Raw genomic sequence first — 5,171 nt, 5'->3', positions numbered from 1 at the left:
TCATTAATTAATTTTTAAGCCACCAAGCTGAAATGCAATACCGAAGTCCGGGCTTCGTCGGAGATTACTTGACCAAAATTTCAACCAATTTGGTTGAAAAATGATTTGTTATGTTATATATGAAGTCTTATATCGCGCGCGTATCTCCAGACTCGGACTCAAGGCGCAGGTATCTATTTATGCCGTGTGATATGGAATTTTTTACACAATACATCACGCATTCACATCGACCAGCAGATCGCAGCCATTTCGGCGCATATCCTGCTTTTCACGGCCGATTATTCCAAGTCACACGGGTATTTTGGTGGACATTTTTTATCTATGCCTATACAATTTTGCCAGGAAAGACCCTTTTTTCAATCGTGGGATCTTTAACGTGCACACCCCAATGTAGTGTACACGAAGGGACCTCGGTTTTTCGTCTCATCCGAAAGACTAGCACTTGAACCCACCACCTAGGTTAGGAAAGGGGGGAGAAAACTGCTAACGCCCTGACCCAGGGTCGAACTCGCAACCTCTCGCTTCCGAGCGCAAGTGCGTTACCACTCGGCCACCCCCATCCATTAATGAGAGCGTGACAGTGCCGCCTCAACTTTCACGAAAAGCCGTATATGACGTCATCAAAGACATTCATTAAAAAATGAAAAAAAATGTCTGAGGATATCATACCCAGGAACTCTCTTGTCAAATTTTATAAAGATCGGTCGGCCAGTAGTTTAGTCTGAATCGCTCTACACACACACACACAGACAGACAGACACACATCACGACCCTCGTCTCGATTCCCCCTCTATGTTAAAACAAACAAGTCGCGTAAGGCGAAAATACAATATTTAGTCAAGTAGCTGCCATTTTTCAGCAAGACCGTATACTCGTAGCATCGTCAGTCCACCGCTCATGGCAAAGGCAGTGAAATTGACAAGAAGAGCGGGGTAGCAGTTGCGCTAAGAAGGATAGCACGCTTTTCTGTACCTCTCTTTGTTTTAACTTTCTGAGCGTGTTTTTAATCCAAACATATCATATCTATATGTTTTTGGAATCAGGAACCGACAAGGAATAAGATGAAAGTGTTTTTAAATTGATTTGGACAATTTAATTTTGATAATAATTTTTATATATTTAATTTTCAGAGCTTGTTTTTAATCCGAATATAACATATTTATATGTTTTTGGAATCAGCAAATGATGGAGAATAAGATAAACGTAAATTTGGATCGTTTTATAAATTTTTATTTTTTTTTACAATTTTCAGATTTTTAATGACCAAAGTCATTAATTAATTTTTAAGCCACCAAGCTGAAATGCAATACCGAACCCCGGGCTTCGTCGAAGATTACTTGACCAAAATTTCAACCAATTTGGTTGAAAAATGAGGGCGTGACAGTGCCGCCTCAACTTTCACGAAAAGCCGGATATGACGTCATCAAAGACATTTATCAAAAAAATGAAAAAAACGTATGGGGATTTCATACCCAGGAACTCTCATGTCAAATTTCATAAAGATCGGTCCAGTAGTTTAGTCTGAATCGCTCTACACACACACAGACACACACACACACACACACACACACACACGCACATACACCACGACCCTCGTCTCGATTCCCCCCTCTACGTTAAATTATTTAGTCAAAACTTGACTAAATATAAAAAGAATAAAACACAAGAATTTAGAGTTCAGAAAGGAAGAAAAAAACATGTTTTACAAAAGTACTTGGGGACTCGAACCCGAGACCGCCGGCATTGCAGGCAAACGTCTTACCACCCCGCCATAAGACCGCTTACCCTATAGGCGTGAATACTAAGACTTGAACTGCCAACATAACTGCCACGTGCATGGGTCAGTTTTATAATCGAGCATCTGTTGACCCGTCGTTATCCCCGTTCGTATCAAGTGTGTTTTGTTACGTTTTCTTGATATCATCATTACATGTAGTCGCGGTGTTGCCTGTAAGGCAATACATTTTCACCAGAGCCGGTGTTACTAAAAACAAAAATAATGAATGGGTAACCACTTTGGCCGCGGCCGCTTTTTGTTTGTTTGTTTGTTTGTTTGCTTAACGCCCAGCCGACCACGAAGGGCCATATCAGGGCGGTGCTGCTTTGACATATAACGTGCGCCACACACAAGACAGAAGTTGCAGCACAGGCTTTATGTCTCACCCAGTCACATTATTCTGACACCGGACCAACCAGTCCTAGCACTAACCCCATAATGCCAGACGCCAGGCGGAGCAGCCACTAGATTGCCAATTTTAAAGTCTTAGGTATGACCCGGCAAGGGTTCGAACCCACGACCTCCCGATCACGGGGCGGACGCCTTACCACTAGGCCAACCGTGCCGGTCCGCGGCCGCTGGGGATATTGTGCCGCCGGAAGTACTCAATATATGCAACCTTTTGTTATTATTTCGATTCATTTCATAAACCAAAACGTTTGGAATGAAGCAAATTAATAAAACACAAGAATTACGAGTTCAGAAAAAACAAAACAATTGCCGTAGAAGCGAACCGAACCCGGGATCACAAAAGTAAGGCCTTGCGCATGATCGAGCGCGTTACCAACTCAGCTAACCTGTCGCACTGTAGCGTAGGCGAGGGAGATTTTAAGTTCAAATATTACACTTGAGTTCTCGAGCGTGGCGACGACTGACTCAAGTTTCCGAGTCTCTCCGTTCGTATCTGTGTACTGTTCTCGCTGTCAGAGGCTAATTCAGTTCATAACTGACCCAACGCTCCCGGTCACTTCGTATAAGTTTGGAAAGCAATATGAAGTAGCGATAACTCAGTTTCAAGCGTGACCGACATTATTGATACGAAATGCATTGACCAATCGCCGAAAGCGCTGACGTCATTGCATGAAAAATACCCAAAATCTTCTATTCTCGATAACATACTGAGGAGTTAGTTCGGGAGAACGACGATCTATGGACGGTTTATTATAATTATAAAGGGAAGCAAGCGGTTAAAAGCGGGCGTCGATAGAGCCATTGAACAGTGATGGGAACTTGTAGTATTTCATTTACTTGTGACGATACGAATAGGAATGTATAATTGTGGTGAGGCCGCTTCGCCTCTTCATTAGGGAAGGGGGGATGGGGCCGTACAAAATGTTGCGAAAATATGTAAGTCGAACCAATGTACGAACTGAACAGTCCGTGGCATGAGTACCACATCGCTCAGTTCAAATTGCTTTACATTCAAATGCAGTATTACAGTCACGACAGTTCACGTAACACGATAGATATTTGCAGATTCCGATCTTTACCACACTTAGCCAAAACAGTCCATGTAATGCCGCACGAATGGAGCCACGATGAATAACATCCTCTGTGCAACTTCCATCTCATCTTTGTACTGCTCCAGCAGTCCATCCCTGGGCTAAAGACGAAGTTGTAGTCCTTGATGAACTATCGTGTGATTTGTTTGAGGTCAATATCTTCCACAAACACAAAGTCGTCTGATTCACATCGCAAAAATATACTTCTTGACTCCAGACCCTTTGTCAACAGTGATCCTTACGCGACTTGTTATTTGCCTGTTGCGACTCTCACGGCGGATCAAGTCAACTTTCGCTTTGTTGCCCACTACCCGTTCAGTGCGCCCTTTTGCGTACTTCAAGTCAATGCATTCGTGTTTTGCAGCGACATCTGTAGGGTCAAAGGCAAGGTCAGCACGGTCGTCGACCGATGACGCTGTGTTCTGCTCCGCTTTGGCTGCTTTGCGATGCACGAAATTCTGTCTTCTTGTTTCATCACACTTCACTTGTCACCTCTTTTCTTCCTGTAGTGAACGGTGTTGTTGGCTTGGCCTGATGGCGGCCCAGCAAACCTCAACACAACTGTTGTACCGTCTCCTTCCCCCTGGATTTTCCAGAAGGATAGCCCAACTTCGCCAACTAGGTTGATCAGAAACTGTTCCAGGCGTTGTGGCAGTCCCGTTTGTGACATTTTCAGACAACAGCAGTTGTTTGGGAGAAGTTAATTAACAAATTTGCGTCCTTCTCAGGTGGCAGGGGCAGACCACCAGGGAGAGAGAGAGAGAGAGAGAGAGAGAGACAGGGAGAGAGAGACAGAGAGAGAGAGAGAGACAGAGAGCGAGAGAGAGAGCGAGAGAGAGAGAGAGCGAGAAAGAGAGAGAGAGAGAGAGAGGGAGCGAGAGAGAGGGTTAGGGTTTAGACTACAACACACACACAATCACACACGTACGCATGCACGCACACACACGCACGCACGCACGGTCGCATACAGGCACGCACGGAGGTACGCACGCACACACACACACACACATTCACACAAACACACACACACACACACCCACACACACCCACACCCACACACACACGCGCGCGCGCACACACACTTGCTTGCTTGCCTTTTTCCCCTTTTTCCCAAGCAAATAGGCTTACTCACTAACTCTAAAACAGCCTAATGAAACAAGAGAGAGAGAGAGAGAGAGAGAGAGAGAGAGAGAGAGAGAGAGAGAGAGAGAGAGAGAGAGAGAGAGAGAGAGAGAGAGAGAGAGAGAGAGAGAGAGGCGCACACACGTACGCATGCACGCACACGCACACACACACGCACGCACGCACGCACACTCGCTTTCAGGCACACACGCGGGCACGCACGCACACACACACACACACACACACACACACACACACACACACACACACACACGCACGCATGCACGCACGCACGCACACACACACACACACACACACACACACAAACACACAAACACACACACACACAAACACACAAACACACACACACACACACACACACACACACACACACACACACACACACACACACACACACACGCAAGGTAAGGCAACGGAGCAGGCAGAGTGAAGGTGTTCGGAGTAACACTAAACGTACCGTGCAGGTGTTGACTGAGTAGACTTGACACGCTGTCAATGCGCGCGTTGGTCTGGTTTGTAACATAGTTGATTCCTTGTTTCTCGAGATGATCTTCCAGTTGTTTGTCTTTTGCCTTTAGTCCCGTTACTTCATTGGAGACGTTATTGATCATGACATTGGCGTCAACGAGATGCCCCTTCAGTTGTCCGTTCTCTGCCTTCAGCTCCATCACCGATCCTTTTAGTTGCTGGTTCTCCGCCTCCAGCAACGTCAGACGGGACTTGACGTCATCAACGACGACGGTGGAGCT

The 5,171-nt window shown here is 45.7% G+C and overlaps 1 protein-coding gene across 1 annotated transcript in view; it reads right to left on the bottom strand.

Moving 5' to 3' along the window:
* The window catches only part of LOC138972695 (uncharacterized), a 12,939-nt gene that overhangs the window by 5,098 nt on the left and 2,670 nt on the right, over positions 1–5,171 (bottom strand). The gene's annotated exons all lie outside the window — the stretch shown is intronic.

Source organism: Littorina saxatilis, linkage group LG8, assembly GCF_037325665.1.
Source record: "Littorina saxatilis isolate snail1 linkage group LG8, US_GU_Lsax_2.0, whole genome shotgun sequence".
Lineage (NCBI taxonomy): Eukaryota > Metazoa > Mollusca > Gastropoda > Littorinimorpha > Littorinidae > Littorina > Littorina saxatilis.
Note: the sequence above shows the minus strand (reverse complement) of the source record. Positions and strands in the feature narration are given on the sequence as shown.